The sequence below is a fragment of the Dromiciops gliroides genome, chromosome 2, assembly GCF_019393635.1.
Source record: "Dromiciops gliroides isolate mDroGli1 chromosome 2, mDroGli1.pri, whole genome shotgun sequence".
Taxonomy (NCBI): Eukaryota; Metazoa; Chordata; class Mammalia; order Microbiotheria; family Microbiotheriidae; genus Dromiciops; species Dromiciops gliroides.
Window position 1 is genome coordinate 310,913,017 of NC_057862.1, and position 13,536 is coordinate 310,926,552.

Consider the following 13,536-nt stretch of genomic DNA (forward strand, 5'->3'; position numbering starts at 1 on the left):
AATAAGGGTTAAGTGAGTTGCCCAGGATCACACAGCTAGTAAGTGTCAAGTGTCTGAAGCCAGATTTGAACTCAGGTTCTCCTGAATCCAGGGCTGGTGCTTTATCCACTGAGCCACCTAGCTGCCCCTTTTCCTCTTTCTTGTGATTTTTTCCCCTTTTGTTCTGATTCTTCTCTCACAACATGACTAATGTGGAAATATGTTTAATATGATTGTAATGTATAACCTATATATAATTGCTTGCTGGCTTCAAGAGAGGGGAGGGAATGGAGGGAGGAAGAAAAATTTGGAACTAAAAATCTTACAGAAATGAATGTTGAATACTATCTTTACATGCAATTGGGGAAAAATAAAATACTATTAAAATAGAAAAAAAAAAGACAAGTCTGACCATGCCAGGGCTCTGCTAAAAAAGCAATCTTCAATAACTCCCTTTTCTTTCTAGCAACAAACATTTATTTTATTTTTTATTTACATGTAAGGGTAGTTTTCCACATTCATTTTCATAAGATTTAGAGTTCCAAATTTTTCTCTCTCCCTCCCTCCCTTTCCTCCCCCCTCCACAAGATCTCAATCAGGTTATATATGTACAATCCACAAGTGTTCTTTTTATCAGTTCTTTCTATAGGGGTGCATAGTAAGCTTCCTCATTAGTTCCTTTGGATTGTTTTGGATCATTGCACTGATGAGAGTAGTTAAGTCTCCCTATTCTTTCTAGAATAAAATATGGGGGAAGCTAGGTGGCACAGTGGGTAAAGCACTGGCCCTGGATTCAGGAGGACTTGAGTTCAAATCTGACCTCAGACACTTGACACTTACTAGCTATGTGACCCTCGGCAAGTCACTTAACCCTCATTGCCCCACAAAAAAGAAAAGAAAAGAAAAGAAAAAGAATAAAATATGGGATGGCTAGGTGGTGAAGTAGATAGAGCACTGGCCCTGGAGTCAGGAGGACCTAAGTTCAAATCTCACCTCAGATATTTATGAGCTGTGTGACCCTGGGCAAGTCACTTAACCCCCCAGGTTGCCTTAAATATTCTGAGCCATCTCCAGTCATCCTGATATATACCTTACCACTGAACCCAGATAGCTCTGGAGGAAAGAGTGAGCACAGCCTTTCCTCACTTAAAATCCAATTCACTGCAAATCATGAAATCATTCCAATGTCATGGGCCTCTCCAAAAATAAAGGACAAACAAAAACAACAGAATAAAATATAAATGCATCAACCTGACATTTAAAGCGCTATCTAGATGGCTCCAGCTCTTTTGTGAACTTGATAAATCAACCTACAAGCTCTGTCTTATATTTTATATTCCATGTCCCACATCTCCAAATGTCTGTGCCAGCCATCTTGCATGCCTAGTATGCACTTTTTCTCATCTCTGCCTCTCAAAAGAATTCCTAGCTTCCTTAAAAACTCTAAGGTGCTACTTTTTATGAAGCCTTTCCTGGTCCTGCTAGTTATTAGGAAGTCTCTCCTTAAGTTCTATTTATCTTTGTGTATAGCATGCAACCTCCTTGAAGGTAGCAGCTACTTCACATTTTCTTTTGTATCCCTAGCACCTAGGAAATTGCTGAACACATAGTAGTGTAAGGGCCACATTTAGTATGAGAAGAGTTAATTGGGTGGCTCACCTTAATATTGGGGTAAGAAAAGAAACAGCCTCTTTCAAAAACACAAAACACAGGTTTGTTAATGGTAACAAGTTAAAAACACAAGTGAGATTAATAGAACTAGAAACAATGTATAAATCTCTGGGGTAAAAAGGCCCCAGGCACCCAAACCTGCCTCCAGCCAAGCTAGCTTTGCCTCAAAAAACAAAACCAACTCACCACACCCGAAATCTATAGCTCTAAGGAGAATTAGCTGTGTAGCCTCTTCTGTTTTTATCAGAAGGTCAAAACACCAGCATCCTCTCTAATGGTCTGCCTTCCTTCCTCCCCCATTTCCCTTAGAACCCTCTCTTCAAAATTCTTTTCAACTTTCCCTGTGGTACTTGTTGACTATCGATCTCCTGTCGGTATTTAGCACTACTTTGGAATTTAAAGGGACAGCCTATAGGAAAATTTCTTACCCAACCAGAAGATCAGAAGATTGAGGTTCAGCTTGTCCTTTCATAGTCGCCATCTATAAAGTTGCTATCTGTACAGGGCTAAAATTGTAGTTAAACTGTCTAAAAATCTATCGAGTGGTCGCCATAAATTATAAGCTTTAGCAAGAGTTTAGACTTTTAAGTATTTATTAAGGAGTATAAGAATTTGGTGATGAGAGAGACAGAGACCAAGATTATTTCATCTATCTATCTCAAGGAGCCAGCATCTCAGCTCCACTCAAACTGGGTCCTGGGAGAAAAGAGAGATCCTTTGCCCTTCCTCCTCCCGGAAGCCTCCTGTGAAACAGGAAACAGGGCCATCCACACACACAGAGCTCCAAGCTAATTGACTGGTAGCTCTGATCGACAGGACCCATGAATGAACATCACTTCCTGACACTGAAGCTACATGGCTTGTAAATCACATGCCTTTTCCTCATGGTGGAGCTTCCCTACAGTGTCTCTCCAGTAGGGGGTTCGATTCCAATTCTTACAGTAGGCTTTTAATAAATGCTTGTTAGATTGGATTGGATTGAATATGGAATGGTTACTAGTCACTCTCTTCTAATTGTGTTCCAGCTTGCCAGTCAATTTCTTCCTAAAATGTGGTACCCAGAACTGAACATGGATTTCAGGGGAATGGTCTGACCAGGGCAGTATACAACTGGGCTATTTCCTAGTGTCCTCCTTTTGGATGCTGTGATCCTTCGAGTGACAGTCTCACATTTCATCCCACTACCCTCACTTAAGAATCCTCTGAAAATCATATCAAAGAGAAAATGAAACTCAGGAGGGAGGGATATCTCCTGGGGAAATTCCTCACCTTCACCCTGGAAACTTGACATTCTCACCACCCTCCATTCTCTGAGCTGAATTGTGCTCAGTTCACTCTACTTCCTTGAATTGGGGGAATCTGGCAACAGATCCTAAGGGATGATGAATGCCCTGTTGTGGAAGTTGCAGTTGGCTTTCATTAGGCTCAAGTTTCCAAGGAATAAGGTCTGCCCCTTGAGAATTTGTTTCCTCCTGGACAATGATGTAAAGAAGATCCTCTAGCCCCATTAGAGTCTATTTTAATCTTTCAAGAGCACTCACCACTAGGCAGGAAGGAGTCAGATCCATTACTTTCCATACCAGTGTGATGTTATTAGCTACTTAACCAGAAGACTGCTATCAGCTGTTCCAGGAATATGCAGGAGGGTGAGGAGCAAAAGAGAGTCAGCTGGGGAAAGGAAGGAACCAATGGAGAGAAAGCAGGGGGGGGGGATGGGTAGTAGAGTGAGGGGTAGAACATGGTGTAAAAGAATGACCTCTATCATAAAAAGGCAAGTTATATGCAGCATCATAGGAAAGCATGAAGTTTGTAACTCATCAGGGTAAGGATTTTGCCCCCAGGCCTGTGGCCTGACTCCCTGAGTGTGGCAGTGTGACGTGGCTCACTGCCTCCTGGTGTCTACTCTTCCCCTTTTTGTTGTTCTTTGTTCCTTCTCTGCCTGTCCCATCACCAGAAGCAGACTAGACTGCTCTCCCATTTTCCTACATGGCAGTCTTCTGTAGTTTGAGTATCTATCCATTATCTGGACTTTCAGAAATTGACCGTCTGCTGACTGTACTGAAGAGTGTTTTTTTTAATTAAATTTTTTTTTTCAATCAGCAAAAATTTGCTTTCACTTCATCCTATCCCCCTCAATTGAGGATGAAAGGAAAACAAAATCCCTGTAATAGACATATAGCTACAAATAAATACATAAGTAAAATAAACATAAACAATATAGACAAGCAAAACAAATTTCCCCAATGACCAAAGTCAAATATGTGTGTGTATATATATATATATATACACACACATATATATACATATACATAACACATATATGTATATACACACATACATACATGTACATGATGGAGGAAGCTAAAAGGGTTAACGGATAAACTAAGGTTTGTGTTCTTATCAACAGTACAGTAACAGAGGTTCCAGTCCCTATCGACCAACACTATCAACAGAAGCTTTACACAGTAGCCAGGGATTAATAATCCTGCATGACAGGAAACAGAAATTGCACCTAGAAACTAGATCTTACAGTAAAGAGAGATCGTAAATAGAGAGACCCTCTGGCTAGTTTAAACTTGTTTTTATGAACATGTGCAGAAAGACCAAATGTGTCCTTAGGTTCATCTTATGACATTAAAACCCCCAAAACACATCCCTAGGGAAAAAGGTACCTGCCTTGGAGGATGTCTTATCACCCCAAGAATTTCAAATTAGGATATGACCCTCCCACAAGGAAGCGATTAAGATAATGAGGAGATAATTTACTTTTCTCACTATAAATATAACCATTTTTCCTCTCCCTATTGAAGACACCTTTCTTTCTTCTTTTGGGGGCTCTCCCTGTGGTCATCAGTCTTCTTTTTTTTTTTTTTTGCGGGGCAATGGGGGTTAAGTGACTTGCCCAGGGTCACACAGCTAGTATCAAGTGTCTGAGACCGGATTTGAACTCAGGTCCTCCTGACTCCAGGGCCAGTGCTTTATCTACTGCGCCACCTAGCTGCCGCAAATTAACATCAATTAGTTTTTATAAAGGGATGTTTGTTGGTCATCAGTCTTCTAATAAAAATTGGGAAACTGAGTCACTGAGTCTTATAATTCTTTGGGACACCTCACAATCAATCTGATCAATTAAACCCATCCACTATGACATACATATTTCATTCTTTTCTCTGAGTTTTTACTTCTCTATCAGGAGGTAATCCTCAGAAATTGTGGTCAGTCATGCTAAATCTTTGAAATTGTTTTTGTCTTTATAATACTGTTGTCATTGTATGAATTGTTCTCCTGATTCTGTTCACTTCACTCTTCATCAGTACATACAAGTCTTCTGAGGTTTCTCTGAGGTTTTCTTGATTATTTCTCACAGCACAATGGTATTCTGTCACATTTACATACTATAAACTTGTTTGACCTTTCCCCAATTGATGAGCACCTGTAGAGAGGGGCTTTTTACAAAGACTGAAAGCTAATAGCTGGAACACATAGGTCTCCTGAAGATAAATTTCTCCCAGGGAAACAAGATGTTCTTGCTTGACTCAGCCCAGCACATGAAGTTGGCTGGGTGGGGAGGGAGGGGTGTGGAATTGGAATAATTTACATCTTAATTAGATAAGGAGAAATATTATGTCTTAGACTTTAACCAATAAAACTAACCAACAAACAGAAAAAAATACATATAGATGCATATGTTTGTTTATCTCAAATCTCCTTTCAGATTTGTGTGATGGTCCCCTATGAATTAAGATGTAAATGGTTCTAATTACCTCCTCTTCATGCATACTACACCCATGATATTCCATCTTCAGCCTCTTCTCCTTTGTCCAGGCTGCATCCTATGCCTGGAATGTACACCCTCCTCTTTTCTGCTTCTTAGAATCCCTAGTTTCCCTCAGATTTCAGCTCACATGTCACCTCCAATATGAAGACTTTCCTGTTTCACACACCTCCACATTTCTTTTTGTTTATTTTGTGTAAATTATGTATATTCTGCTATGTGTACTAGTTGTCTCCTCCAATAGGATGTAAGTGCCTTGATAAACAGGGACTTTCATTTTTGTCTTTGGATCTTCAGTGCCTAGCAGATTGCATAGCGCATAGTGGGTGCTTAATGCATGCTTGATGCTTGCTTGCTTGCTTGATTGATTCTCTTCCAGTAGAATGTGAGTTCCTTAAAAGACTGTTTTTGCCTTTTCTTCTATCTCTAGCACTTATTGGAACACCTGGTACATAATAAGAGATTAATGCTTGTTGACTTGTTTATAGAGGCAGCTAGATGGCAGCAGAGAGCATATAACAGACTTAGAATCAAGAAGACCTGAATTCAAATCTTGCTATAGAGTTTATCAGCTGTGTGATCTTGGGCAAGATCCACAACTTCTCCCAGCCTCAGTTTCCTCATCTTTAAAATGGGGTTACTAATAGTGCCTACCTCATAGGGTCATAGTGAGGATCAAATGAAATAACATGTAAAGTGTTTTGCAAACTTTAAAGTATTGTACAAATGCTAGCTATTGTTTGGGTTGGAAATACTTCATGTGTGGTTCAGTTGTTGGTTAAATAGTGATTGCTAAGTAAATGTTGGGTTTTTAGTAATAATATGTATGATAAAGTGAGGATAAGAACTTCTAATGCCTACCTCAGGAGGGCATTATTTGTGAGGTATTTGTGAGGAGAATGCTTTGTAAACATTAAAGCACCACATAAATGAGCATAGTGTAGTACAGGACTTCTTAAAATTTTTCCACTCATGCATGACCCCTTTTTGCCCAAGAAATTTTTATGTGACCCCTGGGTATATAGGTATATAAAATAAATATGCAAATCAAACATTTACTACCAAATTTTTCATGACCCCCCCACATTCAGTTATGTGACCCCATCTGGGGTCATGACCCACAAGTTAACACCTTGTATAGTAGACAGAATGTTCAATCTGGAAATAGGAAGATATAGGTTCAAATCCTTCCATTGTCACTTACTTTGTGACTGTGGAGAGCTCACTTAAATTCTCTGAACCTCAATTTCCTCTTCTACAGGATGAAAGTAATAACATTTGTAGTGTCTACCTCCCATGGTTGTTGTGAAACTCAGATGAAATAATAAATTAAAAATAATTGGCAGGAGCCATGATGATGGAGTGAAACAAGGAAGCTGCCTGAGCTCTGCCAAATTTCCCTTAGAAACAATGTTAAATTAAGCCTCTCAACAGATTCTAGAGCTGCAAAACCTACAAAAACCAAAAACCAAAAAACACCCCAGAGTGAAATGATCTTGACTTAAGATAACCCAGAAGATCTTCAAGAAAGGTCTGTTTCATGTGGGTAAAAGGGGAACACACCTCAGCACAGAGGGTGTCTGGGCAAGCCAGCAAAAGACTCTTGGAGCAGTTAGAAGGCACAGTGGATAAAGTACCAGCCCTGGATTCAGGAGGACCTGAGCTCAAATTCAGCCTCAAACACTTGGCACTTACTAGCTGTGTGATCCTGGCCAAGTCACTTTTGGGGCGGGGGGGGGGGGGGGGCCAGGGCGGGGCAATGAGGATTAAGTGACTTGCCCAGGGTCATGCAGCAGGCCAGTTGTGAGGCCTCCAGCTCCAATGCAGAAAGAAATCTGTCAGCTGGGGTATCTGCTACCCAACAGGCCTAACTAGGCTGGGCCACTCCAGTTCATTGAGCAAGCTGCAAGCTTTCGACGTCTCAGATCAGAAAACTGGTGACCTGGCCCCTGGACCCCAGCAAAAGAACCTTGGGACAGTGCACACTGTACCCCAGGAGAAAAAGTCAACCTTAAAAGGCACAAAAGAGGCTAAAATATGAAAAAAAAAAAGTATCCTCACCATCGACAATTACTATGGTGATAGGGAGGATTAAAACATAAACTCGAAGGAAGACAATGTTAAAATGCCTACATATGAAACCTTAAAGGGGAAGAAGAATTGATCTCCAGACCAAAAAGCCCTATTGGAAGAGCTCAAAAAGGTTTTTATAAACCAAATAAGAGAGGTAGAAGAAAAATTAGGAAAAGAATTGATAGTTATGTAAGAGAGAGTCAATGGCTTGGGAAAAGAAAGTCAAAAATTAACTAAGGAAAACAACTCATTAAAAAAAAATGCAGGGCAGCTAGGTGGCACAGTGGATAGAGCACCAGCCCTGGATTTAGCAAGTCACTTAAAACCCAATTGCCTCACTAAAAAAAAAAAAAAAAGCAATTGGCCAAATGGAAAAGGAAGTGCAAAAACTGACTGGGGAAAAGAATTCCTTAAGAATCAGAATTGGGGGCAGCTAGGTAGTGCAGTGGATAGAGCACTGGCCCTGGAGTCAGGAGGACCTGAGTTCAAATACAGTATCAGACACTTGACACTTACTAGCTGTGTGACCCTGGGCAAGTCACTTAAGCCCAATTGCCTCACCAAAAAAAAAAAAAAAAAGAATCAGAATTGGACAGATGGAAGCTAATAACTCATTGAGACAACAGGAAGAAGTAAAGAAGAATCAAAAGAATATAAAAGTAGAAGAAAATGTAAAATATCTATTCAGAAAAACATCAGACCTGGAAAATAGATTCAGGAGGAACAACCTATGAATAACTGGACTACTAAAGACCATGATCAATAAAAGCCTAGACAGCATATTTCATGACATTATCAAGGAAAATGGCCCAAATGTCTTACAACCAGAGGAAAAAGTATTCAATGAAAGAATCTACCCATCACCTCCTGAAAGAGACCCCAAAAGGAAAACTCCAAGGAATATCATAGCTAAATTCCAAAATTATCAAGTAAAAGAGAAAATACTACAAGCAGCCAGAAACAATTTAAATATCAAGGAACAACAATCATAATTACACAGGACCTGGTAGCTTCAACAATAAAGGATCAGAGGGATTGGAATATGATATTCCAGAGGGCAAAAGAACTTGGATCACAACCAGGAAGTTGCTACCCAGCAAAATTAAGCATAATCTTTCAGGGGAAAATAAAGGCATTCAATGAAATAGGGGACTTTAAAACTTTCCTAATGAAAAGCCCAGAACTGAACACAAAATTCAATCTACAAATACAAGACTCAAGAGATGCATAAAAAGGTAAAAAGGGGGAGGGGGAACCCTGTGACTTGTTTTCATCCCTACACCTGATGAAGATTCTTATAACTCTTGAGAACTGTATCTTATTAAGGAAGATAGGAGGAGTACATAAAGACAGAAGGTGTGGGTATAAGTTGATTGTGATGTGATAATATTAATAATATTGTGTGATAATATTAAAAAAAAAACAAAAAAGGATTATACTGGGAGAGGAGGAAATGGAAAGCAGAATGGAGTAAATCACATCATGTGAAGAGGCACAAAAGACCTATTACAATAGAGGGAAAAAAGGGAGGGGTGAGCATTGTTTTGACCTTACTTTCACCAGATTTGACTCAAAGAGGGAATAACATACACACTCAATTGAGTATAGAATTTTATCTTGCCCTATAGGAAAGCAAAAGGGGAAAGGGGAAAGAAAAGAGTAGTGTGATGATATAAGGGAGGGCAAAACCAGGAATTGAAAGGGGAAAGGGGAAAGAAAAGAGTAGTATGATGATATAAGGGAGGGCAAAACCAGGAATTGAAAGGGGAAAGGGCAAAAAGGAGGTCAAGCTGATAGAAGGGAGGGTAAACTGAGGTGGCCAGAAACAAAACACTAGTGAGAAGGGATGGGGGGAAAGAAAGAGAAAAGTACAAACAAGGGGGAAAATAGGATGCAGGGAAATACAGTTAGTAATCATAACTGTGAATGTGAATGGGATGGACTTTCCTATAAAATGGAAACAGATAGCAGAGTGGATTAAAAAACAGAATCCTACAATATGTTGTTTACAAGAAACACATTTAAAGCAGAGATACACACAGAGTAAAGGTACAAAACTGGAGCAAAATATATTATGTTTCAGCTGAAGTAAAAAAAAAAAAGCAGGGGTAGCAGTCCTTATATAAAGCAAAAAATTGACCTAATTAAGAGATAAGGAAGGAAAATACTTATTGCTAAAAGGTACCATAGACAATGAAGTAATATCAATACTAAACACATATGCACCAAGAGGTACAGAATCCAAATTCTTAGAGAAGTTAAGTGAGTTACAGGAATGGTATGGGCCTGGGGTGCCTTAGAAGTTTTCTGGGGGAAATCAAAGAACCTTCTCCTTGAGAAACTAAGCCAAAGGACAGAAACACTTAAAGAGATAAGTGGCAGCAGATCCAGACTGAGTTAGCACCAGGACCACCACCCTTCATTCCAGTCTCTCCCACCCCTTGGGGAGATAAGATTAGGTATGAATGCTGCCTTTGTGGCATGAGGGGGAGAGAGATGGCTTGAGAGATCTGGAGCCACCCCTCACCCAACTTCCTCCAGCCACCAGGAATGGGGGATGGTCCTCCCCCAATAAAGGAACTTTCCACAGTCAGATGATCACCCCATCAGTCCTCTATAAAAGTATCTGCTTGTCTCCTGCTTGAGAAAAAAGGTATTTCAGAGAGCCATGCCTCTGTGCCATGCCTTCTCCCCATGAGAAGTCCAAGGACTTCTCTCTTGGTTTCCTTTCCCTAGCACCTAAATAAACTATTATTTTACTCTAATTGGATTTGTGCACAAGAGGGTATAATTCTTTAGAGAGGAATTCCTAAGGACCCCTACCCCAAACCCCCATCAATTTCCCCCTGATAACTACAAATTTACTGAGAACTGACTGATCCCCACCTACTCTCCATTCACAAGTCAATGAATTGCTTGGGGCTAACCAATCTTTGTCAGTTCTAGACTCTTGATTGCCTTATGGATCTCCCCCAAACAAACTATCCCCTCCCAAAAATTCCCCACCTTACATTAAGTAGTTTTTATTTAGAGTTAAATAGTGTCTATACTTAACTCAGGAGCAGTTCTATGGTTTCTTTTGTTAAAGCTTCATTTACATTAAGTAGTTAGTGGTTTTTGTAGGTGACTCCTGGAGCAGTCTTTTGGTTCCCTTTTATTGTTGCCCCACAAAAATTTTGTCCTTGATTCCCATCTTTGGATCTTCCTAGCTTCTTGCTTTGAGATACCACAAGTTATAGTTCCTCTGCCCTGATTAAAGACCTTATTTTCTCCTATATTGATTGTCTCCTTAATTTACAGGTTAACACCCCATAACAAGGAAGAAATAGATAGCAAAACTATACTAGTGGGGGACCTCAACTTCCCCCTCTTAGAACTAGATAATTCTAATCACAAAATTAATAAGTTAAGTAGGTGAATAGAATTTTAGAAAAATTAAATATGATACATCTCTGGAGAAAACTGAATGGGGATAGAAAAGAATATGACTTTTTCTCAGGTACATGTACACAAAAAGTGACCATGTATTAGGGCACAAAAACCTCACAGTGAAATGCAGAAAGGCAGAAATAGTAAATGCATCCTTTTCAGATCATGATGCAATAAAAATTATGTGTAATAAAGGGCCATGGAAAGATAGACCAAAAATTAATTGGAAACTAACTAATCTCATCCTAAAGAATGACTGGGTCAAAGAAATCATAGAAACAATCAATAACTTCGTCCAAGAGAATGACAACAATGAGACAACATACCAAAACTTATGGGATGCAGCCATAGCAGTTCTTAGGGAAAATTTTATATCTCTAAATGTCTACATGAATAAAATAGAGAAAGAGGAGATCAATGAATTAGGTATGCAACTAAAAAAACTAGAAAAAGAACAAATTAAAAATCCCCAATTAAACACCAAATTAGGCCTTCTGTTGTGGCTGCTGTTGAGGCTACAATTGCGCCTCAGCCACGGCCATCTGCTACCCCATGGCCGTGGGCCTCAACAAGGGCCACAAAGTTACCAAGAATGTTTCGAAGCCACAACACCGCCACCACTGTGGGCACCTGACCAAACACACCAAGTTTTTGAGAGATATGATCTGGGAGGTGTGTGGGCTTGCCCCTTATAAGAGGCATACCATGGAATTGTTAAAGGTCTCCAAGGATAAGTGAGACCTAAAGTTTATTTTTTAAAAGGGTGGGAACTCACATCAAAGCCAAGAGGAAGAGAGAGGAACTCAGCAACGTCCTGGCTGCCATGAGGAAGGCTGCTGCCAAGAAGGACTAAGCTGGACCCTGTATGCCTTTCCCCACTTACCCAATAAAGATTTGACAAACAGAAAAAACAAAACAAAAAACCCCATCAAATTAGAAATTCCAAAACCTAAAGGAGAGATTAATAAAATTGAAAGTAAGAAAATTATTGAATTAATAAAAAAAAAACCTAAGAGCTGGATCTATAAAAAAATAAAATAGGTAAGCCTTTGGTTAATTTGATTACAAAAAAGAAAGAAGAAAACAAATTACCAGCATCAAAAATAAAAAGGGTGAACTTACTACCAATGAAAAAGAAATTAAAGCAATAATTAGGAGCAATTTGTCCAACTATATGCCAATAAATTTGACAATCTAAATAAAATGGATGTATATCTACAAAAATATAAACTGTCCAGATTAACAGAAGAGGAAATAAAATCCTTATAAACCCATTTTAGAAAAAGAAATCGAACAAGGCATCAATGAACTTCCCTAAGAAAAAATCTCTAGAGCCAGATGAGTTTACAAGTGAATTCTACCAAACATTTAAAGAACAGTTAATTCTAGGGGCAGCTAAGTGGGGCAGTAGATAAAGCACTGGCCCTGGATTCAGGAGGACCTGAGTTCAAATCTGGCCTCAAGACACTTGACACTTACTAGCTGTGTTACCTTGGGCAAGTCACAACCCTCATTGCCCCACCAAAAAAAAAAAAAGAGAGAGAGAGAGAGAGAGAGAACAATTCATTCTAATACTATACAAACTATTTGGGAAAATAGGTGAAGAAGGAATCCTATCAAATTCCTTTTATGAGACAAATATGGTGCTGATACCTAAACCAGGAAGAGCAAAAACTGAGAAAGAAAATTGTAAACCGTGAGAGCCAAATTTAATATATGGAGAGTTAATTGTGTGGCTCACTGTAATATTGGGTCCCAGAAATAATGAGGGACCTCTAGATCCAAAGCTCCCTCCTCTCCGAAACTGCCTTTTTAGATATTTCTCCCAGGCCAATAAGAAAGGAGCCTTACAGCCTCTTTCCCACAAATGGATCAGATTTTATTAATTGGGAATACAATAAACAGCAAAGATGAAATGAATAAAAATCAAAGATAAGGGAACAGGGAAAAAAGAAATACAGATAATCCTCTTAGTGCTAACCTAAATCTATACAATCCCCAACTTGCTTCCAGTTCAGCTAATTCAAAAGAAAGCAGGGCTTTTATGTTAATTCACCACCTGGGGCTTCTGCTCCTGCTGCTTGCACCACTGGGAAAAAAAAGAGACTCCGGAAGAAACTCAGACTCCCTTCAACAAGCATTTAATCTTCCTCCCCCAAAAGGGGAGGTCCTTCAAAACTGCCTGTGGAGAATGGTTTCTCCTTCTGACATCAGTAGCATACGTTTCTTCAGGGCAGGCCAGGTGTGGCACCCTCCCAATGAGTCAGCCAAATCCAATAATCTTACCACAAAACCAATCTTCCTAACGAATATAGATGCAAAAATTCTAAATAGAATATTAACAAAGAGAATTACAACAATTTATCACCAGAATAACATACTGTGACCACGTGGGAGTTATACCAGGAATTCAGGCTGGTTCAATGTTAGGAAAACTATCAACAATAAATGACCACATCAATAACAAAACTAACCAAAATCATATTATTTCAATAAATGCAGAGAAAGCTTTTCACAAAATGCAGCACCCATTCCTATTAAAAACACTTGAGACCTTCTCTTATCTGAGCTTGGAGAAGTGCTGCCTGCTTTTTCTCTTCTGCTGCTTT

General features: G+C 39.4%; 1 protein-coding gene and 1 pseudogene across 1 annotated transcript in view; one reads left to right on the plus strand and one right to left on the minus strand.

The window, feature by feature from the left end:
* LOC122738786 overlaps positions 1-11,780 on the plus strand; it is a 32,817-nt pseudogene extending 21,037 nt beyond the window's left edge.
* GNPDA1 (glucosamine-6-phosphate deaminase 1) overlaps positions 1-13,536 on the minus strand; it is a 127,579-nt gene that overhangs the window by 38,522 nt on the left and 75,521 nt on the right. The window lies entirely within an intron of this gene.